General features: G+C 36.8%; 1 protein-coding gene across 10 annotated transcripts in view; it reads right to left on the reverse strand.

Moving 5' to 3' along the window:
* Positions 1 to 19,246, reverse strand: part of sema4c (sema domain, immunoglobulin domain (Ig), transmembrane domain (TM) and short cytoplasmic domain, (semaphorin) 4C) — a 665,691-nt gene that overhangs the window by 300,003 nt on the left and 346,442 nt on the right. For 4 of the 10 annotated variants that reach the window (XM_087252272.1, XM_087252273.1, XM_087252266.1 and 1 more), the window contains exons 1-2: positions 5,649 to 5,706; positions 4,198 to 4,275 (exon numbers count right to left, since the gene is read on the reverse strand). The exons of 3 other annotated variants lie outside the window; for them this stretch is intronic. The gene's annotated coding sequence lies outside the window, so the exon portion shown is untranslated. Of the gene's footprint in view, positions 1 to 4,197; positions 4,276 to 5,648; positions 5,707 to 19,246 lie in introns of those variants that run through there. 3 more of the 10 variants (XM_087252267.1, XM_087252264.1, XM_087252270.1) reach the window with 1 other exon arrangement.

The following is a 19,246-nucleotide window of genomic DNA, read 5'->3' on the forward strand; positions in this document are numbered from 1 at the left end:
TACAGTATGCGCCTGTTAATATATCATGCAGTAGATTCCTAAACTTTTTTGTCGGTGTTTTTTTTTTTTTTTTTTTTTATAGATTTAAAGTTAATGTTGAAATTATTTCAAATGCTGACAGTTCCATGATGTTGCTTAATGGTAAAAAATAAATAAATAAATTATATATATATATATATATATATATATATATATATATATATATATATATATATATATATATATATATATATATATATATATATATATATATATATATAAAAAACATAAAAAATAAAATAATAATAATAATAATATAAAAATAAAATAAAAATAACTAAACAATAACAATAAAAATAATAAAAAATAATAATAGAAATACATTTATAATAAAATAAAATGATAAAATTAAATAAAAAATAATAAAACAATAAAGTTAATAAAATGAAATAAAATAAATGTCATAATAAATTAAATAAATACAAATAAAATAATACATTTAAAAATAAAATATAAAATAAATGAAATAATATAAAAATAAAATAAAAATAAAAACTAAATTAAAAATTACTATTAAATAAAAAATAAAAGAATACAAATTTAAATAAAATGTATTAATTAAATTAAATAATGAATAAATATTATTAATAGTATTACATTATATTAATGTAATATAATGTTAACTACTACAGTATATTCAAAAGGTAAACCAAAGGTTGTCAAAATATATGATATCACTGAATTACAGAAATCAATTTTCATGGATTAATTTGTAATCAGTGACAGATCACAGTTTGTAAGAAATCTACTCACCCTTGCCTTTAATACTCAACACCCAGGTTTTTGAGATATAATCTAATAATTGCATATGTTACTCCACTTAGAACTCTCAGGTCTCTGAGGGAGTCTGAGTTGAAATGCTAACACCATAAAGTGTGGATTACGTTATTAATAATCATTAAATGTCTCCTGAACCTTTTTAAAATTGTAATTATATGGGAACAATGAAGCAATTATAAGGATCTAAAGAAAAGTACAAGAAATATGAGATCAATTGAGCTACATTCAATGTAATATGCCGCAATGGCTTTTCATTTAGACGAGTTGAAAAGGCCATTATTACTTATTTTAATATGTGGATCGGGTACATGGCTGTATGTCAATTGCCGCATTACTTTCTAACCTTTTTCACAACTAACAATATATCCGGGTAGCCGCATTCCAATGACGTTGAAATGAATTTCTTTGACCTCATTCTGCAAAAGAGCAGAGGTTCAAACTTGAAAGCTTCACCTCGTTTATTAGGTTCATTTCAGGATCGACGGTTTGTGAGCGATGCAAAAGCCTCCAATAACCCAATCAGGATTAGTTGCCCTTTGTAAATTTACACTCGAAAAACAAGCCAGAATTCATATCCCGAGGCTCATTTATGCTGCTGCTGAAAATGAGGGATATTGTGTCAGCGGGGCATGTATCATGGCATTTTATCAAAGCGAGTGTCATACACAAAGTGGTACTAACATCTGGAAAGCACTCAAAGAAAAGCAACGTTTCTCCGGCATGTTTTTATGGTCAAGGTAGTAAGTGCTTTTTTGAATGTAAAATCATCAAATTGGGCTTTCAAACTAGCAGCCTGCAATACTCAAGATGCAGTGCATGGAAAGGTGATAGCACTTGATTTGTTATATATTAAAAAAATAAAATAACAATCAGCCTTTTAGACACATCAGGGTTTTAGTCAAAGCATTCAAAAAGGAGCCACTGTCTTTTTAAGTACAGTCAAAAGTGTTGTCAGATGAATGCGTTTACTTATGCATTTTAGTTTTGATAATGATTAACAAATTATTCATGTTTACTGACCCATACATAGTCAATATTAAAGCATTTTCCTAACATTAGGTTAATTACTTGACTTAATTATACAGCATAGTACAAGCTTGATTAATATATTTAATTCTTTAGCCCTTAAAAAAAACAAACTGTGCCTAAACATCATTAGCATAGTCACTACAAACTTTTGATTTAGTATGAAGAAAAAGTGTGACGAAAGCCAACTTTTTCACAGAAACATCAATTATGATACATACTATTATGCCTATTTCACACTGCACGTGCAAGAAGAGCGCGAGTAGCATAAATGGAGAGCAGAAGCAGCAAGCAGGGGTTTGCCTTTCACACCGGCTGCATCTGCAGCTCAAAAAGGATTGGTTGCTGCTGCACAGACCAGTTTATTTCTGTCTATTCTATTTAGGTACCTACCTATCCATCCCTTTATCTATCTAATTTTTTTTTCTTTTATTTTTCATCTGCAGGCCCACGAAAACTTCCTCCAATGCTGTTTCCTTAACCTGCAACTTTTTATTTCACAAATAATATATATTCTAAAGAATTGTATGCTTCTCAAACTCTATGAGATGTCTTTTTAAGATGCACTCGGTCAGAAGACAACCGCATGTGAAATCATGTAATTTTGTTTTAATTGTCAGCATCATGTGGGCCTGTAGTTATAATAATGTTTACCCAATATAGTTATAATGATATTCATACATGAACAAAATAGTGCGCAACTTAAGCAAAACTAATACTAAAATTGTTTTGAATTGGGTTTTGTAGTTTGTGTGCAAGGGGCGGCACGGTGGCTCAATGGTTAGCACTGTTGCCTCACAGCAATAAGGTCACTGGTTAAAACCCCGGCTGGGTCAGTTGGTATTTCTGTGTGGAGTTTTGCATGTTCTCCTGGTGTTCGTGTGGGATTTCTCTGGGTGCTCCGGTTTCCCCCACAGTCCAAACACATAAGTTATAGGTGTATTGAATAAACTAAATTGGTCGTAGTGTATGTGTGTGAAAGAGTGTATGAGTGTTTCCCAATACTGGGATGCAGGTGAAAGGGCATCAGCTGTGTAAAACATGCTAAATAAAGTTAGCAGTTCATTCCGCTGTGGTAACCCTTGACGAAAAAAGGGACCAAGACGAAGAAAAATGAATAAGTTTGGGCCAAAATAAATATTTGTTACAAGTTCATTTGATTGACTAAAAAAAATCATATTTATTTAGAGAAAAAAAAAAATTCGACTTTTTACTGTCATTCAAGTGCTTTTGGTGATTAACAATGCAATGTCACTTCAATTGAACGTGAGCAGTGCGGCAAAAATTGACCCAGCGCTGAAACTATCACAACACTGGTGCTTCTGCGTGCAGTATGAATGCACTAATCTGTTAACATGGACGCCGAAAAAAACATGCATTGCTCACGCTCTACTTGCGCATGCAGTGTGAAAAAAGTTAAACTGTCTTTTTAGTCCCACTCACCGATTTATACCACAGACTAAAAAAAAGGCCGTGATTTCAATGGTAAATAACTGTAAAACGCTACAGTAAAATTCTGCAACCAGGTTAACATTAAGTTTACTCAAAGGCGTGGTCCACAATAGTTTTTATAAGGTTTGATTGTGTTTATGGGGTGCAAAACAATGTGTGTTCCTGATTTCTTTGTAAAAAAAAATAAAATCCTGTTATTTGTTCACATATCTTACCTACATTTTATACAGCTACCCAGCTAACACGGAAACGACCATCACATTTCCTGGTTCTTCCTATAAGGACCACCCTCAAAGGCCTCCGATTAGTCAGCAAACCTAATGTGTTGTGATTGGCGGATCGGCTTCACGTCACCAGGAAATTTCATGCTTGTCTTGAGTGCTGTCTGTCAGACTGTTATGGCAAGCTGTTTTAGCATTAATTACCCCTCTTGCCGAACTATATTTATGGATAGTCAGAACAAAGGTTTAAACAAAAAGGCTTGCCATAGACTATTAATAATGTCAATGAGGCCGTATCAGTTTAAGTCAGACACAGAAAATAAAGAGGACACAGCTGAACCTATGCAAACGCGACTTTGCGAAATATTTTTGACTGGTATGTTTTTTTGTTGTGGTTTTTTTTGTGGTAAGAGGAGTGTGGTCAAGCCATCAGCATTTCATTTCAGCATCCTATACTAAATAGAAAATGGTACATTATAAAGTGGCTTTAAAGTCTCCATATCTAATAGATAGCAGTTAAAATGGTCTACTTTTCATTTTTACTTTTCATTTTAAATTATTATTATACATTTTTTATAGTATAGAGTAGCAGAAAGGGAGTAAATACCAGATAGACAAACACCGGAATACTCCTGCAACAAAGAAAAATATTGTGCATTGTGTAAAGAAATGCATTGACCTTCTTTTCCTTCTGAATCTAACCCAGTGGATGTGACCATTCTTGCATTACATTGCGAATCCATTTCTCCTTCATGCTCTGGAAAACAAGAAAGTACAGTATTCACCCATATTATCTTTGCAAAACTTCATTTTAGGGCTATAAAATTTGTATTAAGCTAACAATATAATTGTTCACAGCGTCAAAAACTATTAAACTATAGGATTAAAAAAAATATAGCCAAATATTTTCACAATTTGCACCAATAAAGGAATTCAACATTAGTCTATTTATAAGTTGAACCTTGATTGTGGCATACTCGCAGACATGGTTTTGGAACCGGCATACTGTATATACCTGCTTTGGGTAAATCAAAAAAGTGTGAGCAACTATATTTTCACAATGTACCACTATTGCTTTTCTGTAATGCCGCGGTCACACTAAAGTTTGAGCTTGCGAAATTCTGTCATACAATTCAGCGAGAATAAAGATGTGAAAAAAGCAAACGATTGGTTCGTATTTTACATTTCTGCACAGAGAGATCAAGTTTTGATTTCCAGTTGGTCATACACAGCCACGTTCACCAAGCTTGAACTTTGCAAACTGCAAGCGTGTGTACGACAGGTTTCGCATTTCTGCTCTGTCCTATTCGTACGCGTATGAATGGAAGTCTATGGGGACAAAAAGTTAAATTAATATGCAAAACTGTTAACCAATCAAAGGCAAGGCAAGTTTATTTAGGGCGTACTCACACTATGTATAGTTGCCTTGAACTGGGCCAAAGCACGCTTGTCCCCCCTGACGGCCCGCATTCACATTAAATTCGCTCACGTCATCGATGATGCACTGGTCAGAAGCGCACTCGCTCAGCACAGCAGAGATTTCTTTAGTTATTTTGTTTGGCATGCAGTGACACGCAGTCAAATAGTTCGCCAAACAGATCAGCCGCTTTTGACGCTCATAAACAATCAAAGTCAAGCGTACACACTTCTCAAACGATCCGGGAAACGGGCCTGGGCACGGTTCAGATAGCATAGTGTGAGTAGGCCCTTATATAGCACCATTCATACACAATGGCAATGCAAAGTGCTTAACATAAACAGGAATAAAATACACAAGTGTAAGAAACTAAAAACAAATAATTAAAGTAATTAAAACCAGATTAAAATGTTAAGAGGATGAAAGAATGAAAAAGAGGACACAATGCTCAAAGCAAAGCTCTTCCAAGTATTGAAAGTTAGCTTCTTATCAGAACCTTGCTTTAAAATAATCTATTGCGCCGAATGATTACAATGAATGAATATTTAAATTGATCTCCAAAAACATTATGGAAGCAATAGGAAGTCATAATCATAACCACTTCAAGAAATGAATCATGTTTGCAAATCATCATGGTTGTGCTATACAGTAAAGCTTTATGCAACGAGGATTGTCAAAAAAAAAATTACATATTTATTTACAAAAACACTTACAAGGGTAATTGAACCATGTGCAGGCAGGACAAGGATTTATGACAATACAATACCAGACAACACATAAACTGAACTCAGGGGTATAAATACACAAGACATGATTGAACTAATAACAAACAAGGGAGAGACACAGGTGGAACTAATGAAACTAATAAATGGCGGGAAAACTAAACAAAGCAATCACATGACAATAATAGAAAGCACATGGAACGCAACACATGGGGAATCACATGACACAACAAATACACCAAGACAACATCTAGACACACCCAAATCGTGACACAATTAAGGCTGTGCAATATTGACAAAAAAGGGGATACTGTATTTAGCACAAGATATTTACCAACACTAACAAACATCAGAAAAGCACCCAAAACCATGTCAAGCGATTTTCTGCTTTCCTGTTGTTCTCTTAACATTGATTGCTTGATTGGTCATACACTATTTCAGCATTAATGCTGAAATTGTTAAAGATTTTTGGACAAGAAAACCAGCATGTCCACTCTGCTTGCTTTCAGAGATGTGTGATGACATGTAACTACACTGCCTGGTGTGCTTAAAAGTCTTTCAGACGGTGTGTTTGCATCAGGTCCACAAGGATACTTTTGTTTTAAATCAATCCTGTATTATAAACCATTGTGATAAGTATATCGTGATTTGTGCATTTGCAATATTTCAGGCGGAATTAAATGCATAAATAGTAGACTAATATTATTTAGACTTTAGTAGACTAATATTATTTTTTAAATAAAATTAGATGAATCCGTGTGAGGGACAAACTTCCTAATGCTGCGTTTACACCAGACGCAAATGAAGCATCAAGGCTGAGTAATGTACATGTTAAGACAATGCAAAGTCACGGATAAACATTCTGCCGCGAATGACGCAGCGCAAGTTGAGCATTTTGCATGAGTTGGAATTCTGAACTTCAACAGACATTTGCACCACGTTAAGCATTTTCTTTTAGGGGCGTGATTATGACGTAGCGAAATTTATTTGTACGTTCTGTGTCTGGTGTGAACACAGCATAAGTATGTACAGTGGTCCCTCATTAATCGTGGGAGTTACGTTCTAAAACTAACCGCAATAGGTGAAATCCGTGAAGTAGTCAGCTTTATTTTTTACTATTATAGATGCTTTAAAGCTGCAAAACCCCTCACTACACACTTTATACACTTTTCTCAGACAGGGATTAAGATTTTCACTTTTCTCTCTTGTTTAAACACTCTCAAAGTTAAAAACTTTCACAGAAAGTAAGTCCAGTATTATGGAATGAAACTAAATATCAAAACCATTTGATCTTCATTTATTTATTCCATAATGGCACTTTACAGCTGCCTAACTTTCACCTTCCTTTAGTAAGTCCAGAAGTCCAACTTTTGTGTGATGGTTAGCATCTTCCTCTGCCTTTTGGGTGCTACCGCAGGTGAGTTTGAGAGGGCTGAATGTTTCGTTGACATTGAGAAAACTTGCAAACATACAGTAGCGCACTTCACAGTCACACTTCCAGAGATCGAAGATTTATGTCGATTTGGCAATGTGAACGCATTCTGTACTGTACAGGAGACACGACATGGAAGAGACTGATTGACAATGGTCTACAGCCAATTAGAACGCAGAACACAATGAGCTAATCAGAACGCAGAACACAATGCGCTGTAAAAAAAATGCATGTCAAACTTTCCACACATATTTAGAAGCCATTGTACATGACAATAGAGGGCAAACAGATCCTGTTCTTCCTTTCGTGGCATGTGATTGTATGTCAGAAGAAGCTTGATTAGGCATGGTTCACTGTCACTGTATTATTATAGTGTCTCAGCTTTGTATTTAATAATGGTGATAAATCTCTATAAACCAATATTGCCTGGAACCAGGTCTAGCTCCACTCTTTCTAGATACTCTTTGAAAAGGGTGCCAAAAAAGGTAAGGTATGATTCACTCTTTGGTACCTTTGACAGAGGAAACTGACATAAATACGTGACATATGGATCGTTTCCACTGACTGGTACAGTACTGTACAGTTCGGGTCGGTACGGGTCACCTTTATCAGGCTTGCGTTTCCACTACCAAGGGTACCCTTTTGGTGGGCGTGGTGTATGACAGAAAGTTTCAGTCGACATCATTTTCGCTGGAGAAAATGTCAATGTTAAGTTGTAAAGAAGTTTATATAACATATCAAACAGACGCTTTATACACATAAATACTTCTGTATAAATGTTTATTGCTAACTTTTCTATGAACATGATTTGATTATAACTGCAGATCAATGACAGTGCGAAACAGCCTACTGTGACATCTGCAATTATATTAAATGAATAAATAAATGCAACATATATGAACACATATAGACCCTTTCAGTCTCCGATATGTTACCAACTACAGAAAAACTTCGAACAACAGACATTTAGTCCTTATTTAAGTTCAAAACATAACGAAATATAGCCCACAGTCAGTGCAAACCACTCATGATTAAATGTGTCTTTAATCTTCAGCAGCACATGTAGCCTCTGTTAGACAGCAATTCCATCATTCCAAGTTCATAATAGTTCAAAAGGTGATGATAATAGTTAAACATAGTTACTTCTCCTTTGTTTGCTCGCACTTCACTCTCGCGATTGTTAGCTTTCCGACAGGATCGAGTTTTAAAAGCACGTCAATAATCAAGTGCATGTTATTATCATCAGCACAAGAAGTTTGTTATTTCAGATATAGACGCGCAGATACAGTATATCTGCTCTCATTTTTGGCTTTGTGGCTGTTCATCAAGACGACGACAAGGTTTGCTTGAGCCCGGGTCGACCATGGCTCATTACTGTATATATATTTACGGTGTAAAAGATCTCTTGGCTGTGTATTTTAAACATGGCGGCTCTTTTATTTTCATTCAGGCTTGTTGCGTAAGCCAATGACTTATCTCTGTAAAGCAGCGTTCAGCTGCGGTCTAGCTCCGCCTTTTGGTACCCTTTCTTGTGTTTGGTACCCTTTCGAAAGGGTGGCAAAAAAGTGGTATGGTTCGGTACGTCTTTTGACAGTGGAAACGGCCATAAAAGCGTACCAAACCGAACCGTACTGACCCCTCAGTGGAAACGGGCCATTAGTGTATTCTTCTGTATTAAACCAAACAGCTCAGTGGAAATGGGTAATTGGAAAGGGTTTTTCCACCAGAAACTTACTCATCTGACTTGACACATATGCAGGTTGCCAGATTGACGACACCAACAAAAACAAGCATTCCTGACGATCGAGTCTTAAGCCTGATTTATACTTCTGCATTGAGTGCATGCGGATGGTCCAACAATACAAAATGTAACTACATAAAGTTGACAACGCATAGTGGAAGGTTTTTGATTGGTCGGCTTGGAATTATTGACGAGTGTGAATGTGGCTGAGAACTGTGGAAGATAAACGTGCCTGGTGGCATGAGTGTTTAACATTTGTCGAATCCTAGAGACTTTTGTTTTGTGTTTACTTCATGATTAAAGTTGTTGCATGCCAACCAGTTTCCACATTTGAACAAGCAAGTTTGAGCTACTTGTATAGTAAGTTACTATTACAGGTATTTCCAACACGATCTCACAGCAATTCTTAACTTTTTGGTTTAGTGGATAATTTGTAGGAATTTGTATAACTTATTCGTACAATTTAGTACGATATGCTCATCCCCCAATGATGGTTGGGTTTAAGGGGTAGGGTTTAGTTGGGTGCCATGTTTTCATTTTTAAATCGTACATTTTTGTATGAAAGAACAACAAATTAAGCTCTAAAGTTATGTTTACTGTAAACAGAACACCAAACAAACTCAACACAGAGGAACATTAAAACCTCACTGCCATCTAGAGTTTCTCCAGATCTCACAATTTTGCCTGTGCTTGATTACATTGAGGCAGCCTTCAAGTCTCAAATTGAAATACGTTGTTTTCTGCCAAGGCAAACCGGGGTAACAAAATATAATTGGGTATACTAGAGGTGGGTGGAGTTACACAGACCAAAACAATATCCGATATCCCAACACTGAATGCACAATTTCAAAAGAGAATAACTGACTTTAGCATTGTTTCTCAGATCAACAAGTATGGTAACCTTGTACACTACCTGAAAAGAGTCTTGTCGTCTATCCCAGTTGTAAAAGCAACAAATAATAACTTGACTTCAAGTTGATCAGTTGGAAAAGTGGCAGAAGCTAGATTTTTCGGATGAATCATCTGTTTAACTCACAGTCATCACAAATACCGCAGAAGACCTATTGGAACCTGCATGGATCAAAGATTCTCACAGAAATCAGTCAAGTTTGGTGAAGGAAAAATCATGGTTTGGGGTTACATTCAGTGTGAGGGCATGCAGGGGATCTGCAGAGTGAATGGCATCATTAACAGCCTGAGGTGTCAAGACATTTGTGCTGCCCATTACATTACAAACCACAAGAGAGGGCAATTCTTCAGCAGGATAGCGCTCCTTCTCATACTTCAGCCTCCACATCAAAGTTCCTGAAAGCAAAAAAGGTCAAGGTGCTCCAGGATTGGCCAGCCCAGTCATCAGACATGAATATTATTGAGCATATCATATTATTGAGGTAAGATGAAAGATTAGTCATTAAAGATGAATCCAAAGAATCTTGAACTCTTAATGAACTTGATGAACTAGACAATATGAATTCTTTTTCCACTGCATCATGACTTTATTTTCTATACTGTACTTTATTTCTGTTTAGTGACAAGACTTTTGTCTAAGCAAAGTCAGACCTTACTCTCCTAATTAAATAATTAAAAATCAAGGCATGATCATATTTTATTTAGGTAAAATAAATATACTCTAGAGGCATTTGCTTCTGATACCAAATGATCACCTAGAGGTCAAGTTATATTTGTTTGGTCCTAAAACTTGGATAGGCAACAAGACTTTTGTCAGGTAGTGTATGTTTCTTAATTCACATAACATATTGTAGTATTTTTATGTTTTAGAAGTGTTACAAACTTGCACACATAACCTTTATCTGGCAACATTTTCCGCCATAACCCATTTTAACTACATAACCCAGGTCACCATGATATAATCAGGTTATAGTTAAACCAGATGTGCTTTTTTTAGTCTGCCAATTAAAAAAAATGGTGCAACTAATAATAATATATCGCAAAACAGATGAGAGAACAAAACATTCAAGAGAGTAAAACTAGAGGAAGGATCTGGATGCTGGACAGTTTGAGACATGAGCAAGCTCGTGTGTGTGTATGTGTGTGTGTGTGTGTGTGTGTGTGTGTGTGTGTGTGTGTGTGTGAAAGTTTTCCCCTAGACCCATAGAGAGCTGAGAGGGCAGCTGAGGTGTTATCGGATCAGGAAGACCACACTTCCTCCCAGAGAATTCCTGGAAGAGAGCAAAATCTCACACAAAGACCGGAAGAAGCAATGTGACGGAGAAAGAGGGGAGCTGAAGGGAGGACATCTCAGAAGCACTTTGCACTATGGAACAGGTCAGAAAGAGCCATGAAGAGACGGTGTTCTCTGTTTGATTGGCATTGACACACACACAGGTCAGTTCTTGTCCTGGCCCTGGCCATGTTCCCGATGCTTTGCTTTTGTTGTGAGTGTTCAAAGACGACCTGAGAGAGAAGCAGCTCACCTCTGCAGTCTAAACAGTCGACTGAACACGCAGAATTACAATCGGCAATACAATTTGTTGTGTGTGTGTGTGTGTGTGTGTGTGTGTGTGTGTGTGTGTGTGTCTAAGTGTGCATATGTGTGTGTTTATGTAAAAATGCACAACAGACTTAAATTTAAAAAGCTCTGAAATGTCATTTTATGAGTAAATGAGTTAATAGATGTTCACCTTTAACCGCACATCAGTTTGATAATGCATTATGAGTTCTATATTATGCAACTATTTTATAAATGCTTTAAGCCATGAAAGGTTGTGTGTCTGTGCCATAACAAAGTAGCTTTATTAAAGTTTAAAGAAATATTCTGTTATACACCATCTAATTATAAAACCTAAAAAAACACTTTTAAATAAGTAATCTCAACAATTATCTCATTTAATTATAAATTTGCTTTAACCAATTGACAATGTACACATACAGGTACAAAAAAACTAAACTAAAACTAAAATGTCACAATAAACAAAACAAAAAAAAAATAATAATAATTTGATCAAATATTGTTTTACACAGAAAGAGGCCCAAAAGCCATGTGAGGAATGCAATAACAAAAAAAGTGACATTAAATACTTATTTGTTACAAAAATCTTTATATTTACTGTATTTAATTTGTTTTTATTTTAAAGGGTTGGTCCAGAGTGTATTTTTAAGACTTGATTGTGTTTATAAGATGCAAAGTAATATGTAATCATGCTTCGTTTGTAAAAAGTCACGTTTTTTTTCATATACCTAAATACAGCTACTTAGCTAACATGAAAACCACACAAACATGTCATATTTCCCAGATCCTTTGAAAGGCCCACCCTTAAGAAGCTTTGATTGGTCAGCTAATATAATGTGCTGAGATTGTAGAATGTGCTCCAAACGTGATCAAAACATGAAATTTCTGGACAGAAATTTAAAACATGGAGCAATCACTCGCTGTTTTAAATGTCTAATAAGCTTTTTTAATCCCGCCCTTTTTCGCAGCGTCGCACGACAGAATATCGCATGCTAAAACTCTAATGTGACCGCAGCTTTAGTTTATAAATAAACTTAACTTACAGTCTGAACTTTTTTCTTTTAATGATGTAAATTCCTGACATAAATTTTTCCTGCACCTTGTCTTCTACCTTCACATTTATTTCTTTGTTTTTTGGCTGGCAGCTGAAGCTGCTTGGCGCTTACGTGACGTGTTACATGATAAAAAAGTTACTTTGATTTGTACTAGGCCTTCGTATTGTGACCTTATTAAAGAACTTAATAAAATATGAAATTACATATTCCCAAATATTAATATAGGCTATAGAGAATTGCACACAACATACATAAACTTTTAAATTTTGTTTTTAACGACCTGCCACACAAATAAAGTGACAATTTTACATAAATACAATTTTAAATACATACATCCATACATCACTGGTATTTACCTCTGATTATCCTGGATGCTGCAATATATAAAAAAGCATATGATTGCATATGTGTGCATAATATAAATTGGGAAGATTAACTCTCAATGCTTGAAACGTTATTACACAACACAGCACTCGCACTCCAGACTGTCAAGAACATACTTAAGACTGTTTGCCGAGACTGTGGATTAAATAATGTTGCAAATAATGTTCAATTTCAAGTACACACCAATCATTTAGCTCAGTGTGTTGTGCAGGAGCCACAGGTTGTAATTTTGTTTAGCTTGTGAGTGTTTTATTTTTTACTCTTAAAGAAATGGTAACCACTGCCTTGCATCATATGAATCAACCAAGAAAAATCACTAATGTTCAACTGAAAAAAGTCACATACAGCATAGATGGCTTAAATTTCCAGCAAATACTCATTTCTGAGTGAGCTACCACTGTAACGTCACACATGAACACTATTTGAATACAAAAAGTAATAACACACACACATTTTGCTGCAGCATTTGGCTAACACACCAACATTACTTCCCATTAAAGTGCTGTTCAAAGGGTTCTGCTCAATGTGGAATTGCCCTGAGCTCTGCAGAGCAGAAAACCTTGTAGTTCCATGAAGTATTGATACTAGATCAATATGACACATCGGAATAAGTTAGGAATGCTGGAAGTAGTCCGGAAAGTCCCATTTTTTCGCTCTGGCAAGAATTTAAAAGGAAGTATCCGAGTAAACTCAACGAGACAATTGTTATTAGACAATAAAATGCATGAGGAGTGTCAAGATGGATGGATTTCAAAATGTGTGTGTGCACTTTTTGTCTTCAAATCTCTCAACCAGCAAGACAACAAACACAGGAAGTCGTTATTCTCGTTCAGGGTAGAATTAGGTCAATGTCGTACACCGTCATCCAGAAAAAGAGCTTATCGTAGCAAACCACATTCTAACGCTAATAGACATCAGCTCATAACTGGAGAGAGAGCACAAGAAAGAAGTCTTGTGATTGACTGCATGTGTGTCTCTATGTCAAAAGAGCATGGTATGATGGGAAATGAGAAAGAGAGATATCCCACAGCTGTGTGGGATCATGTTATGGTTGACTGGTTTAAAGCCCGTTTTAACTGCTGTGCCAAAATGTCCGTGTCTGAGATCACCATGACTATGACTGGACAGAACACCGGCCTCATGAGCTCTCAGAGATTAGTGCTGATGGAAATCAGTCCATCCATGCAGAAAGAGAGAGAGCAAGGGCATAGGTTTGGTACAGAAGTGCTAAATCAAAGTACACACGTGCTTCTACCCACACTACTGGTTTCCAAACCTCCTCCTGGAGGGCGGTTTAGCTCCAGTCTGTTCCAAAACACTTGCCTGGAAGTTTCCAGCAATGATGAAGGCCTTCAACAAAACAAGCTTACCTCTATTCTACACTAAATAGCAAATATTTAACGACCCGCACTGTATAAAAATAAATAAATAAATAAATAAAAATCCATTAGTTAACAGCTTCCGTATTTTGTGGTTCACATTTGTTTATTTATGGTTGTGAATTGCATTATTGGAGTTCAATTTATGCTCTATCGACTTTTTGAAAATTCAACCCTGCAGATTAACAAAGTGACTTTTATTGGCATTTTAGTAGCAAACAAAGATGTATTTTAATGATGCCATGACTGAGTATGGAATCATGGGAGTTGTCATCTCACATCCTTTAGGACTCCTCTTGCTTTCCCCTTTCACAAATACAGACCTTTCCAAAAAAATTACCAGCAATTTTCTGGAAAGGGATCATGCGTGAACAGGCCCTTTTTGAAAATACCGGTAAATCGATTTTCTGGAAAGAGAAGTTGTAACATGACCGGTAATTTGACGGAATGCTGTGCAGTGTGAACGCAGAGGGAATAATTAAAAAAGCACGTTAACTCACTGATGTGAGATGTCTAATCCATGCAATCAGAACATTCAGACGCATTCACATATTCACATTCTCATTCATTTTCTTGTCGGCTAAGTCCCTTTATTAATCCGGGGTCGCCACAGCGGAATGAACCGCCAACTTATGCAGCAAGTTTCTACGCAGCTGATGCCCTTCCAGCCGCAACCCATCTCTGGGAAAATTCACATCCTCGCTATTTATGAAAATAAAAGCCTTTGAATGTTTTTCCGGACACATTTAGCCGCTAGATGTTAGCCAGATAACATTTCTATGTTCCTTTTTAATGCCAACTGTGTAAAAATTTATCGATAAAATGCTTATAATAAACCTCTGTTTGTTAACCTTCAAGCTCTGCTTCAGTTGCTTGATGCGTGCTCCGGTGAGCGCCAGCACGCACACATATTATGTACATTAGAGCTGCACAATTATTCAGAAAAAGATTGCAATCTCGATTCAACCTCTAGACGATCTTAATCCAGCATTTCTACGATTCTGCCAATCATATTTTCAAGTTCAGGAGAGAAGCAAAAGCGGCTGCAAGTGTCTTTTCATTGTTTCACATACATTGCTCAGCGACAAATTATGTTGAAAGAGTCACATACTGTATTTATAAGGTAGAATTCACCTAAAAAGTGTAATTTTTGTCTTCATATAATGCTGTATTCGCGGCTAGGAAATCACATGTGACGTAAGCTGCTGACCGTGAGCTGTTATCACAGAGAGGGCGGGCGCACACCCTACTTAATTATAGACGCGCACGTCTACTTTAGTGAACAGAACATGCTGTGAGTAACAGGTAATAAAGTTGTAAATAATATTCAGTTTGTGGCACAGAGTGATCGTTTGAGAGCCGCGCGCGAAGTATGAACAGCACTTAGCAGTGAAAATGAAACCGAAAGCGTGCACATCATTTAAACAATCATATCGCATTTTAGAGTTAAGATTGCGACAAGCATTTGATATTTTTTTTCTTTCATAGCGAAAACACAGTTGTGCATGAAAATACATGTTTGCACTGTTAAACTACTCAAGCCTATATAATGTTTATTTTACCAGTGAATTAAATGGTCTAATAATGTTGTTAATGACAGATAAAGCAAAGGCTGATATCTCAAACATAATTCAACATCAGACTTATTATAAGTAGAATAGAATTATTTATAGAAACCAGTAGACCTACACATAATATTATTGTTGTTTTACCATATGTTTGAGAAACAACAATAATAATTGCAGACTCATATTAACCTTTATTTTACATCTACAGAATCTTGAGAAAATCAAGATCTTTAATTTAAGCAAAAAAATAAAAATAAAAAAAATCGCGATTCTCATTTTTGCCAGAATCGTGCAGCTCTAATTCATATCTTGACATGCGAAAGTGTTCCTCCATATGTTTTCAACTACGTTGTTCACAATACAGGGGGATTCAAAAAGAATACCACATCTTTCGAGTTAATGTCACTCGAGTGTCTGGAGGGGTCATATTGAACATCTATGAACTTGTTTTCTACTGAAATAAAAACTTTGTTAAGTACTCTTCATGTTGATTAATTACCCAAAGTTCCATCATGTTTCTTTGATTAAATACAGACTTTCACAGTTGTGGTATGCTTTTCTAATCACCCTGTACTTATCCATCCACTGAATTTGTAATGTACTTAAATGTGCAAGCATTTACCTGGTTAGCACTTCTGCCTTTGGATGTCTCTGGGACAAAGCAGCTGAATGAACGTTAAAGCTTTAAATAAAAGTGAAACCATTAACAAAAGCCCGACCCCTTCTATGTTTACAAAAACAACTGCAGCCATTTACAGCTCATTTCTAGTTAATGATGTCAAAATTTAATGCTACTTTGGAATGGATGTGCAAATAGTCTTTTCCGAAATAAATTCCAGAATGTCCTTGCCTGTGTGAACAGCCCGTTTCTTTATTTACTGGTAAAGTCGTTCCAGAAAATTTTCGGATATTTTTTTCCGGTATCACGACGTGAAAGGGGCTTATGACAGTTTGTGTTCATTGAAATATAACTTGAAGCATTCACACTTGTCAAACAAACCAGGAAGTGCGTCAGAGCACATTTCAGATAGCCTAGTGTGAGTACTACCTTATAGTGGAAAAAAAAAAGTTGTAATCAGAATGCAGTGGACAGGATTACACAGAGGTTTCTCTGAGGTCTAAAGGTTAATTTAAACTTCTGTGTCAAGCACATGTGCATCTTCTGGTGCAGCCTTCGCGCGGTCGCATAGCCCTCATCGTGGCCATTGCCAACATGCACATTTCAAAACATTTAACTACACGTCAAAACGACACAAATCGCAAGCTCTGTGACTGGTCGGCTTGGTAGCGCTGGTGACTGTGGGCTGGACCGAGAGCCATGCGAACCCGTTGGAGCGAGTGTTTACAAGTTTCGAGTGCTGTAAAGGAGCTCCAGATGGAAACTGTTGTTTTGTGTTTACCTCATGATTAAAGTTGTTGCATGTCCGCCGGTTCCCGCCTCTGAATGAGCGAGTTTGAGCCACTTGTACATTAAGGTAGCATTTAGAAAAGAACAAAACACTACCGAAAAAAATCGATACAGATAAGCATAAAAACCTGACTGCCAGCTAGCATTTCGGAAGTGTTAATGCACAGCAACGCGCAAGGCATCCCTGTTAAAAAAAATCCAGCTTAAACCAACGTAGGCAGGTTGGCTAGTTTTAGCTGGTTGACCAGGCCGGTTTTAGAGGGGTTTTGGCCATTTCCAGGCTGGTTTCCAGCCTGGTCTTAGCTGGTCAGGCTGGAGAATGACCAGCTAAATCCAGCTAAAACCATCTTGACCAGCCTGGTTTAAGCTGGACATAGCTGGTTTGGGCTGGTCATCTCCCAGCCTGACCAGCTAAGATCAGTGCCAATGCCAATACAGGGAGAACTTCACACAGAAATGCCAACTGATCCAGTCAGGGCTCAAACCAGCTACCTTCTTGCTGTGAGGGAATCATGCTACCCACTGCACCCCCATAATGCCCAAAGTTAGGATTTAAACCTAACTGAAAACTTTCAGAATATTTCCTTAAAAAAGTAAAGAAAGTTAAATTCACACATCAAAAGAATAATTTCAGATATTTCTGTACTATTTCTAGGTCACCATTAGTACAATTCCTGACACTAACACTTTTGGGAATCATGTCAAACTTAACTTTTCACTCAATCTGTTATACTGTTAAGAGCATTTGAAAAGAGCAAAGTAGAAAACTGTGTAACAGAAGCGTTTTCTCTTTCGCACCCCATTGTATGCTACATTCAGTCACAACTGCAATTGCTAGAAATTTTATTCCGAGGTAGCTCTTAACTTCCAAAATCGACACCCATGAGAGAAAATAATAGCTCGAAAGAGAGGCAGCGAGAAATATTTAAAGGCAAGGGGAGAGGGTCAGATTAGCAGGTATTGCGGAACAAAAAAAAAATAAACCTTGAAAATGTATTCATCTAATCTACATCTGAATCAATTGCCCTTGCCCTAGAATAAAGGCACTTTTATCCTTCATAGGCCTCCCAAATGCACACTGAAACACACGTTTCAACTCTCTCTCTCACTCCTTTTGCTTCAAATACTATGTTCAGAGTCAGAGAGTGTGAGAGGAATAAAATATATAAAACAGACTGGAACCTTCTCTCTCTCTCTCTCTCTCTCTCTCTCTCTCTCTCTCTCTCTCTTTCACTCTCCATTTGTAGGATGGATTGTTTCCGTAGTCGTTTCCTGCTTTGTCTTATTTTAAGTTCTTGTCAGGGTCGAGGAGAGGAAATGGTGCCAGCTGTCCACTTTGTCAACTTCCCCCACCAAAGACTTGCAATATATATATACACACACACACACATAAATGTATGTAGACGTCTGTGAAGGACCACACTAGGGCAGAAGGGTGGAGGTAGCTGGATTTAATGATGGACAGTTTTCACACAGTGGAAAAAGCAGCACATCGCCTGAGGAAAAAAGAACAACTGTAAATGTTTTGCTTTCCTATTACTGGGCTGGAACAACCCTACCAGTCCGCACGACTACCAAACCAACATCTCCATCAAAAAAGACGCAAGGAAATCCAGACGTTTCTTTGCAGTTAATGTTTTGCGACTGGTATAGAGCGCAAAAATCACACACAAAGACACAACGCACACATTCAAAGCGAGTGTGTGTGTGCTGACACAGGCGTAACGGCGCTAAACAGCAAATTAGCTGACACACAGCACGCAAGATCAAAGCCGAGAAGAAAGGAGCAAACAAGACTGCCTAAGCTCATTAAAAAAGCCTCTTTATTAGCATCAAATTGAGAACTTTTTGCCTTTGCGAGGGATAAAGGAAAGAAAATAGAGAAGGAGAAAGAGGGGAGAGAGGAAAGGAGGATCGCGAGCTGCTAATCACATTATTAAAATGACTTTGAGTCCTGGATTTGACACAGCGCTCGTTTTGTGATGGAGGGAGAAAATTAGCAGGATAAAAGGAAAGCTAACGGCTCATGTGGTGTGACTGATCCTGCGAGTTAAAGCAAACGGGGATTAAACAGAGAGATGACTGGCTAAGTTAAAGAGCGATGGAGAGATAAGAAGAAAAAGTCAAAGAATCAGAGACAGAAACAAAATGA

This window comes from Danio rerio, chromosome 5, assembly GCF_052040795.2.
Source record: "Danio rerio strain M-AB ecotype USA chromosome 5, GRCz13ab, whole genome shotgun sequence".
Lineage (NCBI taxonomy): Eukaryota > Metazoa > Chordata > Actinopteri > Cypriniformes > Danionidae > Danio > Danio rerio.